The 12,332-nt window shown below is 36.9% G+C and overlaps 1 non-coding gene and 1 pseudogene across 1 annotated transcript; one reads left to right on the top strand and one right to left on the bottom strand.

The window, feature by feature from the left end:
* Positions 1-12,332, top strand: part of LOC122478035 — an 80,886-nt pseudogene that overhangs the window by 29,076 nt on the left and 39,478 nt on the right.
* Positions 5,713-5,922, bottom strand: LOC122496966. The gene has a single exon (XR_006301001.1). It is a non-coding gene; the product is annotated as a small nucleolar RNA U3 (small nucleolar RNA).

The raw sequence follows: 12,332 nt of genomic DNA, 5'->3' as shown, positions 1-12,332 counted from the left end.
TTAAAAGGTCATGGTGATCTGTCTCCAAACTGTTTTTCTGGCCCCGTCTCTTAATGCTTAGTGTTCTGGCCACATCCTTCTTGCTTCTCTAGCACACCAAAGCTTTCTTGACACAGCACTTTGCATCAGCCCTTCTCTTTTCTTAAAGCACAGCATGTGTGCATGGCTATTTTCCTTTAGGCCTCAGCTCTGATGTTAGCAAAATCTTCCTTAACCATCGTATTGCTGTGGGGTCTTTTCTCCATAGAATTCAACAATAGCTAAAATTACCTTATTTATCCATTTACCATTTGTTCTCTTTTTCTCTCAGTATACTAAAAGGCACATAGGTATAGGGACATTTTCCATCTTATTTTCTATTATCTCCAATGCCACAACTGTCTTGATAAATATTTGCTTAATGACTATATAATTATAGTTCAAAGGTGATCCAATTTATTATAATTTGGCCAAAACTCCCATCAGGATAAAAATCTGTAGGGCAAGAGGAGATGCTTTCTAGGCTAGAGTGTTTTATTTTATTTAAATTTTATACTTCCTATCTATCAGGGCTATGCAAAACGTGAGAGGTTTGTGACTGTTTTTTTAAACCACATGTGATCATGTTAAGTCTCAAGAACCAAGTTTCAAGTTGAGAATTATGTGAATGTATGTAAAGGCTACAAGATGACAGAATTTTTATGAAGAATAGCCTAGATACCATCCAAAAGAAAAAAAAAAACCTGACTTCTGACAAGTTCCCCTAAACAAAACTTTCCACCCTTCTATATTCCTCTCATCCAGAACCCATACTCTGACTCATTGTACTCAAGAGACTTTGCAGACTTGCGGCTCCTTCCCTTTATCAGTTGTGATATTAACATGAAACAGATGACACATTCGAAATCGGAAAATGTGAGGAAAGATTAGTAGGGGAATTAATTTCCTAAAGAGATGTGGCAGGAGGACTGGTGCAACTATTTGGAGACTTCCCAACCCCTAGATCTTACAGTGACCAAAATTCAGAGTTAAGTGTCTGAGGACGGTCAGACCACAGCTGGCTTTCGGGGAATTTGGCCAACTGGTTGCACACTAGCAAGCAGGGAGCCACACAATAACCAGCCCTTCTCACTTCTCCCAACCGGCACACATCTGCTGGTGCCTCCCAACAGCCCACAGAGGCCATTCATACATGTTATCTCTCCCCGCCCTCCTCCAACAGGGAGGATGCAGACAAGGGAGAGTATGTTTGAAGTTACAAAAAGAAGACAGGCAGCACCTCTCCCCTTCTGTCCTCTCTATTGTTTGTGACCCACCTGTAACAAATCTGAAAGGATTAAACCCAAATCTGCCACTTTGCTATGGAAGTCCTTTCTGAGAACTCTGTGTGCTCTGAGTATCCACATTCTACTCCTCAGACTGTCAGTGTTTCCTCCTCACAGTTTTGTCCTTTCTACTGGAACATACGCTAACCTCAACCTGGAGAGAAGGGAGTGGCAAAAAGTGCAGTACACCTTAAAGGGCTTCCACATTTTCTCTTCCAAACTCTTCAGGGAAGTGACCTACTTCTCTTGCTCCTCTTCTGTTATCATCTCCTCTCCACGTTGCCATACCAACATTTTCCCACTAAATCTTCAAATATCCACTACAATCATTTTAAGTTCAGCCTACTTCTAAACAAATCACCTTATCTTTCCTCAATTTTCCATCCTTTTTTCTCTGCCTCCTAAGGCATTGTAATCTGTAGAGTTCGTCCCTTGGCAATCTGTCTACGTGCTGTTTTAATTTTGTCCTAATTCTGGATAGTATTAGGTCTTCTTATTATTCCTCTCTATTCAATCCCTAATTTATTTAATGCCATGGCTTGAGATATTTTTATTTATTATTTTGCACACTGGCAATGCCTCTGATTCCATTTTTATCCAACTAAATAAGTATTTCCTCCCACTTGATCCACATTCAAGCCTGTTACTTATCTTGGTTTATACTTTATCCTTCTAATATTGTGGGAGAAAAAAACAATCTCATTGTTTATTCTACCAAATCAATTGGTAGCCAAGTCCTTTTACATTGCCTTCTGTACTATCTCTACTATCAATTTACATCACCACCACCCTACAAGATTTAAGCCTTAATAATTTTTGGCTAGAGTGTTGAAGCCCTCTCATGTGTTTCCATCCCTTCAGATTCTTCCTCAACCAAACTATCCTTCTCACCACTGGCCAAAACCATCTTATAAAATCACAGAACTTATAAGGTAATTTCCCTGAGGAGAAATTTTCAATGGAGCTTCCACTGCATTCTGAATAACTAACTCCTACACTAATGCATGTAAGAAACTTCCCAGAGAGCCTATAATAACCTAGTTAATGTTTTATTTTTTTATTTGGCATTAAATATTCCAAAAAATAAAACTTAATATGTCAGTTAAAATGCAAATATTATAAAAATTTTACTAAGTCACTGAGAAAAAAAATTTCTTTTGAAATTATTTAGCATGATATTTTAGTTGTTTTCATGATTCATTTTCTGATTTTTCATTAGATGTGGACAAGGGAGGAGAGCACTGAAATTTGCACGACTTTATGACATTTTCCAATTAAAATATTTTCACTATCATTGATAATTAGTTTTGTCTTATTCTTTTATTCCACATCTATTGAATTTCATGGCAAGATGCAGCCTTCCTCCCACTAAACTAAGGATTTTAACTGTAGAATTAAGTCTTACTTTTTTTTGTATTATGGATGATATTCTTTAAAAGTGTAATAGGGAATGACTATAATTTTGATATTAATTATATATAATAAAAGTATCTTTATAAGAGCTCTACAGAAAAGAATCTAGGTACTTTATGCAAAATTAATTGTACTTTTAGAAAAAAATTTTTAAGTTTTTCAAAATGAAACATTAGAAACATTATATTAGAAACATATAACAACAATAAAATGTAGTGGGAGATTATATGAAAAGACATTTGAAACAATGTACGTTAAGGGGAAGAGACTAGACATTGCATCCAGGGTAGCCCAGGGAGTCACTAGTCAGAAGCAGGCACAACAGTTTCTGAAAGGAACTCTAGGAGATTGGCCCCCACAGGGTCAGGAAGCCAAGGAGAAGCAAACACATATTCTGTAGATGTTGGCAGTGAAAACACCACCCCCTTCTATGGGCGACTTTACCCCCCTACAGCATCTGGGGCATACAAATTTATTGGCTCTCTTCATTCTTACAGTCTCTCCTCCAAGTACACTCAGAGCCTGCCAACTGAAAGACAAGGAGACTGGCTTCAGCAGCACTAGCCTGGCTGTTGCAGGACTATCCTGGGGTACAAGAAGAGCTTTTCCCAGAAAACCTGAGGTTGGTGCTCAAAGCAATGTCTCAGAAACCATCCAAGAGCCCCTCTACCCCTCTGACAGATGTCACGCTGAAACCATTCATGGTAACTGTGCAGACTGAGCACAGCAATGGCCAGCCCCATGTCGACCACCAAGATCACCCTGTTAGTGTTGGGGCCTGCCAACTCATCAACTTGCTGTATGTATTCTTCCTGCTTCTCTCAGCAGAACAAGAGCCAGGCAAGCTTCCTGAAGAAGCAGGTGGAGAACTATGAGCTGAAGACCCTGTGACAGAGGGTCAGCCAGTCCAACAGCTAGGTGCACAAGCTTCAGGAGAAGCCGCAGTTTCTTAAGCGAGTACCCTACCTAAGCAGCCTACTGCTGCCAGCTGGGAGCTCCCCAAGATCAACCTAGTGGTGGAGCCACTGTCCTGGGTGCTGGGTATCTGGCTGTCAGATCCACCAGGACTTACCTGATGCTACAACCCTTCTAGTAACTAGAAGAGGTGAACATCTTGCATATGGGCAAGCCCATGTAGAACTTCTGGTTTAACATTTTCCACCCTGACACATAAACCATGCATAAAGAATGTGGCTTCATCCACCAGAAGCCCAAAACCAACAAGGTGGCCTTAGCACCCAGAACTCAGGTATTGTGGAGGTGGAGGGCAATGTGAACCAGTGGGAACTGTGCATGATGTCCCATTCCAGCACCAGTCCATCCTTGCCAACGCGCCCCCCCCCATGGGGCAGATTACCTGAAAATTCAGGTTGTACTCTGAAGGTAAATTGAACAGGCAACCACTACCCAGCCCATGACTCAGCATCTTCATATTACCTACAAGAAGGTTCCCTCCTTATGCAAAGTAAGACTTTGACCTGGGTGGGGCCTGGCCACCTACGTGTCATGACACTTCAGTTTCTCAGTAGATGCTCCACAGCAGGTGTGGGTGTGACCACAGTTCTCTGTGGGTTCAATAGTGTTGCCACTTGTACCTTTAATGCCATAGAAAAAAACAAAGGCCTAAAAAAAATTAAAAAAGAAAAAAGGAAGAAAGGACTCCACACAGATAAACGATTTAAATGATTTTTATTAGCAAAATGAAATTTACAATGGATAAAACTAATTACTTACATGCTTATTGCTACAAATATTATTTGAGATTTCTATGATTTAATACTGCTATACAGGTGAAGCAAGAATTGAAGCAAGAATTTGGCTAATAGCCATGTTCATTAGTATTTCTGAGTAATACAATCCTTGAAAAATTAAACCTTTTCACTTTCACATAATTGTTCTTAGAATTATTTTATGAATCAAAATATACACTAATTCAATACAGGATCATGATATTAAATTATATTTTATAGCAACTGTATGAGCAGAATAACACTAACATACCTTGAACTAGTTACACTGTCATCAAGACATAATGTAAATCATCTTCAAAAATAAAGAGTCTGTTTAATGTCAAGATAACATAAAAATGAAGTGATTATTAATCTAAAATAGACATTCAGACATGAATGTCTAAAAGTATCTGGTGAGGACTAAAATATCTGATGGAATGATTGCTAGGAAATATATTTTGACCTTCTTATTATTATGTTATCTGATCATTTCAGCCTACCTGCTAGAGCATGCTCCATTAGCTAATTAGACTAGCTGAAATAAAAGACTAACTATGATCTTGATTAAAACGTTCAAAAAGGTTTTTAATATAAAAAATACAAAATTAAAAATTTAGCCATGTTCAGCCAGCTGAAAATAACTGAGTGTCAACTGGCAAAACCTATTGCCAAGTATACATTTTTGCAGTCTTCAGAGTATTAATAGTAGGTTTTAGTGTGTTATTAACTTCCAAGCTCAACAATAAGCATTCATCAGTATTCTCCTAACCTTTTCGGAATGAACTGCGTAGGACTTACTGTGAACTTCAGTGTTAATGTGACCATCTAGTAACAGTGGCCAAATTTTAACAACATGGTCTCTCCCTTATACAGTATATCATTGACAATAATGCTTTAAGCTTTTAGAACATTTTTAGATCCTTTATTTTCTTTTTCCAATAAATGAATTTGTGAGATAGGGAGATCAGATATTTTTATCCTAACTAAAGGAAGAAAATAATTTATAAGAAAGTTAACTGACTTACTAAAATATATACAAATATACAGAACAAAAAAACAGAACTTAGGCTCCTGGACATCCTATGTTTTTTGCAATGATCAACAAAACCTGAATGTCTCCAAAACATTTTATCATCATTGTTATCTCCAGAAACTGACCCACTGATAGGCTCAAGACAACCCACACTTCTATTTCTGTTACCATGGCAATTTCCTAATTAATATTAGGTAGCTCATCTTTCCATTCTTTCTTTTTTTCAACAGAAACCACTCAGACTGTATCATCTCCCTCTTACTTCCCCAAAGGGGGAAAAGAATGATCATCAATGGCAAGAGGCAATTGTGGAAGCAACTTGAAGCCAGCTTCATGCTCAGGAGAGAACACCATGCCTCCTCATCATAGTCCTTTCTTTCAAAAAGGTATCTTTCAAAGATATCCGAACAGCATAGCCCTGACCTCTTTCTCTAACAGTCCATCCATAGCATTTCAGCAACATCACTTTTCCCACAAGGGATGCTAGCTAGATCCTTCTGTTACTCTGGAATGGAGGTCACAGCAACTCTTATATATTCATCTAGAGCCTAGGAAATCCTAGATTGCTCAGAAAAGGTTGTATTATCTCACATAAGTAAGATGATGGCTGAAAATATTGATTAGAGATTTAGGGCCAAATAATGTTTGATTGCCTCCTTACTTTCTCTGTTAATAAATATGTCTTAAAGAATATCACTAGGGCAAATGTTAAAAAACAGGTTGTTCATAGGCTCAACCAAAAAGGATACAGTGACACAGGCCTACCCCAAGAAATAGGAAAAAGCTCAAGTAAACAATTTGATCTTATACCTAAGGAACTACAAAAAGAAGAACAAACAAAACCTAAGGTGAGTAGAAGGAAGGAGATAATAAATATCAGAGCAGAAATACATGACATGGAGCTTTAAAAAAAATAGAAAAAAACAATCAAACCAAAGCTTATTCTTTTTCTTTTTCTAATTTTAGAGAGAAAGTAAGCATGAGCAGGAGAAAGGGGCAGAGGGAGAGGGAGGGAGGGTGGGAGGGAGGGAGGGAGGGAGGGAGAGAGAGAGAGAGAGAGAGAGAGAGAATATCTCAAGCAGGCTCCATTCTCAGCATGAAGCTTGACACAGGGCTGAATCCCATAACCCTAGGATCATGACTTGAGCTGAAATCAAGAGTTGGATGCTCGACCAACAGAGCCACCCAGGTGCCCCAAGAGCTTGTTCTTTGAAAATATAAAATTGATAAATCCTTAGCCAGACTCATCAAGGAAAGAAAGAAAGAAAGAAAGAAAGAAAGAAAGAAAGAAAGAAAATTAAAATAAATAAAATCAGAAATGAAAGAGAAGTAACAACTGGCACCACAGAAATACAAAGAATTATAAGAGAATACTACAAAAAAAGTTATATGTCAACAAATAGGACAATATAGAAAAAATAGATAAATTCCTAGAAACAGATAACTCCTAAAACTAAACTAGGAAGAAATAGAAAATCTGAACAGATGATTACTAAGAATGAAACTAAATCAGTAATCAAAACTACCAAAAATATAAGTCCAGGATCTGACAAATTTACAGGTGAATTCTATCAAACATGTAAAGATAAACTAATACCTATTCTACTCAAAGTATTCAAAAAAAAAAAAAAAAACCAGAAGAGAAAGGAAAACTGCCAAATACATTCTTTAAGGCCAGCCTTACCCAATACCCAAACCAGACAAAGACACCACAGAAAAAAAGAAAATTACTGGTCAACATCCTTGATGAATATAGATACAAAAATACTAAACAAAATATTAGCAACTCACATTCAATAATACATTAAGGGGATCATTTATCATGATCAAGTAAGATTTATTCTAGGGATGCAAAGATGGTTCAACATTTGCAAATCATCAATATGATACATCACAACAACAAAACAAAGGATAAAACTCATATGATCATCTCAATGAATGCAGAAAAAGCATTTAAGAAGATTCAACATCCATTCACATAAAAACTCTCAACAAAGTGGATTTAGAGGGAACATACCTCAACATAATAAAGGCCACTTCTGGGGGAGCCTGGGTGGCTCAGTCGGTTGAGCGTCTGACTTCGGCTCAGGTCATGATCTCACAGCTTGTGAGTTCGAGCCCCGTGTCGGGCTCTGTGCTGACAACTCAGAGCCTGGAGCCTGCTTCTGCTTCTGTGTCTCCCCCTCTCTCTGCCCCTAACCCACTCACATTCTGTCTCTGTCTCTCTCAAAAATAAATAAACATTAAATTTTTTTTTTAAATACGTAAATAAAGGCCACTTCTGAAACATCCAAAGCTGACATCATATTCAATGTTGAAAAACCAAAAACTTTCCCTCCTAGATCAGGAGCAAGACAAGAATGTCCATTCTTGGGAAAAGATATTTGCAAATGACATATCAGACAAAGGGCTAGTATCCAAAATTTATAAAGAGCTCACCAAACTCCATACCCGAAAAACAAATAACCCAGTGAAGAAATGGGCAGAAAACATGAATAGACACTTCTCTAAAGAAGACATCCGGATGGCCAACAGGCACATGAAAAGATGCTCAACATCGCTCCTCATCAGGGAAATACAAATCAAAACCACACTCAGATATCACCTCACGCCAGTCAGAGTGGCCAAAATGAACAAATCAGGAGACTATAGATGCTGGAGAGGATGTGGAGAAACAGGAACCCTCTTGCACTGTTGGTGGGAATGCAAACTGGTGCAGCCACTCTGGAAAACAGTGTGGAGGTTCCTCAAAAAATTAAAAATAGACCTACCCTATGACCCAGCAATGGCACTGCTAGGAATTTACCCAAGGGATACAGGAGTACTGATGCATAGGGGCACTTACTTGTACCCCAATGTTTATAGCAGCACTTTCAACAATAGCCAAATTATGGAAAGAGCCTAAATGTCCATCAACTGATGAATGGATAAAAAAACTGTGGTTTATATAGACAATGGAGTACTATGTGGCAATGAGAAGGAATGAAATATGGCCCTTTGTAGCAATGTGCATAGAACTGGAGAGTGTTATGCTAAGTGAAATACGCCATAAAGAGAAAGACAGATACCATATGTTTGCACTCTTATGTGGATCCTGAGAAACTCAACAGAAACCCATGGGGGAGGGGAAGGAAAAAAAAAGAGGTTAGAGTGGGAGAGAGCCAAAGCATAAGAGACTCTTAAAAACTGAGAACAAACTGAGGGTTGATGGGGGGTGGGAGGGAGGGGAGGGTGGGTGATGGGTATTGAGGAGGGCACCTTTTGGGATGAGCACTGGGAGTTGTATGGAAACCAATTTGACAATAAACTTCATATATTGAAAAAAAAAAAAAAGAAAGAATGTCCATTCCTGTCACTTGTATTCAACATAGTACTGGATGTCCCTGCCATAGGAATCAGGCAAGAATAATAAAGAAAAGGCATCCATATTGGTAAGGAAAACAATGAACTACTACTATTTTCAGATGACATGATAGTGTACATAGAAAACCTTGAAGACTCCACCAAAAACTATTAGAATGAATTAATGCAGTTAAATTGTAGTATATAAAATTAATACAATAGTAGCATTTCTATACACTAATAACAAAGTAACAGAAAGAGAAATTAAGAAAACGATTCCATTTACTATTGTACCAGAAAGAATAAAATACCTTGGAATAAGCTTACTCAAAGAGATGAAAGACCTACACTATGCAAACTAGAAAACACTGGTGAAAGAAAGTGAAGATGGCACAAATGGAAAGAAATTCCATGTTCGTTGATTGGAAGAATTAATATTGTTAAAATGTCCATACTACCCAAAGCAATCTACAGATTTAATGCAATCTCTATAAAAAGACCAATAGTATTTTTCAGAGCTAGAACAAATACTACAACAGAACAATGAAAGACTCTAGACAGCCAAAGCAATTTTGAGAAAGAGAAAGAAAGATGGAGATATCACAATGCCAGATTTCAAGATATATTACAATGTTGTTGTAATCAACAAAGTATGGTACATAAATCAGTGAAACAGAAAAGAGAGCCCAGAAATAAACCCACACGTATAGAGTCAATTAATCTATGATAATGGAGGCAAGAATATACAATGAGGATAAGACAGTCTCTTCAAGAAATGGTCCTGGGAAAACTGAACTGCTATGTTCAAAAGAATGAAACTGGTCCACTTTCTTGTACCACATACAAAGCTAAATTCAAAATGGGTTAAAGACCCAAATGTGAGACCTGAAACCATAAAAATCCGAGAAGAGAATACAGGCAGTAATTTCCTTGATATCAGCCATTGAAACATTTTTAAAATATGACTCCTGGGTAAGGAAAATAAAAGCAAAAGGAAACTATTGGGACTACATCACAATAAAAAACAAAACAAAACAAAACAACAAAAAAACTTTTGCACAAGGGAAACTGTCAACAAAACAAAAGGCAACCTACTGCATGGGAGAAGATATTTGCAAATGATATATCTGACAAGGGGTTAATATCCAAAATATATAAAGAACTTACAACTCAACACCAAAAAATAAACAATCTGATTTTAAAAGTGGACAAAGAACCTCAATAGACATTTTTCTAAAGATGTATAAATGGCCAACAGACACATGCAAAGATGCCCAACATTATTAAGCATCAGGAAAATGAAAATCAAAGCCATTATGAGATATCACCTCACACTTGCTAGAATGGCTAAAATCAAAAAGAGAGGAAATAAAAGTTCGTGAGAATGTGGAGTAAAAGGACCCCTCACACACTGTTGGTGGGAATTTAAATCGGTACAGGTACTGTGGAAAATAGTATAGAGGTTCCCTAAAAAAAGTAAAAATACAAATACCATATGATCCATCAATTCTACTACTGAATATTTGCTGAAAGAAAACAGAAACACTGATTTGAAAAGATATATGCATAGTTAGGTACATAATTATTTTTTGCATATTTATTGAATAATTATTTACAATAGCCAAGATATGGAAGCAACCTAAGTGTCCACTGATAGACAAATAGATAAGGAAGATGTGATACACACACACACACACACACACACACACACACACCAGAATATTATGCAGCCATAAAAAAGGATGAGATTGTGCCATTTGAGACAACATGGATGGACCTAGAGAGTATTATGCTATGTGAAATAATTCAGACTGAGAAAGAAAAATACCATATCATTTCAATCATATATGGGATCTAAAACAAAACAAATGGATAAACAAACAAAAGCAAAACCAAACCTGTAAATACAGAGAACAAACTGGTTGTTGTCAGGGGGGATTGGGGTGGGGGGTGCTCAAAATGGGTGACGGGAAGTAGGAGATACAGGCCTCCAGTTATGGAATGAATAAGTCATGAGAATAAAAAGGTACAGCATGGGGAATATAGTCAATGATATTATAATAGTGTGGTAGAGTGATCGATGGTAGGTACACTTGTGGCAAGCAAAAAATAAAAAATAAAGGATACAGAATAATTTCAGGGAACCCATTATTAGGAAGAATATCCAGGATCCGGTAAGTAGTAAAACATCAATCTGTCACTCCCTTTGTCTTTCTTTATCCTGCTGGAACCTCACATTCTCTTTTGCTCTTTCTCTAAGTATATGTACTTCATTGTTTTCTGAAGATCCACTTCTCCACTCACCTTACTGCAGTGGCTAATTATGGCTTTCATAAAATGGCTAATTATGACTTTCATAAAATGGTAACATTAATTCTTGGGCTGTAATGGTATCTGGCTTAGATTTTCCAGGTAAGTCACCCAGTTTTCATGTCTCAGTTTCACTTACTAATAGAAAATCTGATTAATACAACTTGTGTTGAGCTTGCCTCACAGCCCCACTCCCTTCAGCCATATCCGGAGTTGTGTGCCTATGTGATATATCAGACTTACTCTTCTGGGCTTAAGAAGAGCTGGTTGCCTCTTATGAGAACTTAACCCAGTATCTCGAGTATATTAGATTTTGAAATAAGCAAAGATGTGTAAAGGGCTAGAATACTGTTACTAAGGGCCTAGAAAAAAATAAGTCCAATAAAATATTTTCAGGTGTAAATTGGTACTACTTCCTTGAAGAAAAAGCACATCATTAGCATTAAAAATAATCACATATATTGACTCAGTAATTCACTTCTAATAATTTTCATTAAGGAAAAAGGCAGAGGTGAGCAGCAATATTTATATATGATGCTAATATTATAAATACTGAATGATATTTATAATAATTAAAAGCTGGAAAGAACCTAAAAATGCAAGGACAGAGAAACTGTTAAAAATATTCCAATACATGGAATATTATGCGACTAAAACAATAATATAAAGGAGTATTTCATGATAGATGAAATGCTAAAAATATATTTAAGATAAATAGAGGACAAATTTGTACATATGCTGGAGTAAATAAATGAATAAATGTATTCTCAGAAGAATGCCAGATACAGAGTAAGCACCTAATAAGTATTAGATCGTATCCCAGTTGGGTTTGAAAATGTATGTGAATGAAGATATGTGCACGCATGGATATGTATGTAGAGTTAGGGAAATTTTGTATACCTCCAAAATCACCAATACCTTCCAATAGCCAATGCAATATGAAAAATCCTCAATTCCGATGTAGCTCTGCCTTGCTTGGTTTACTAATCCTCTCAACCCTTTTGCCCAGACTTTTCCTTAGCTTAACCAGCTTGGTAGTACAAGAAGACTGACAGTGATATTATAAACTCTGAGAAATGCAATTCCAAAAATTGTAATGAAGACGTGGAAAGTAAAAGAAACAAATCTGGTAACTGGAATACAGAATTTCTCTATGTAATTCTTAAGTATATTTAACAGAATATCATTAACGACAATGGA

Source organism: Prionailurus bengalensis, chromosome A1 (assembly GCF_016509475.1).
Source record: "Prionailurus bengalensis isolate Pbe53 chromosome A1, Fcat_Pben_1.1_paternal_pri, whole genome shotgun sequence".
Taxonomy (NCBI): domain Eukaryota; kingdom Metazoa; phylum Chordata; class Mammalia; order Carnivora; family Felidae; genus Prionailurus; species Prionailurus bengalensis.
This window is presented reverse-complemented; position numbering and strand designations above follow the sequence as displayed.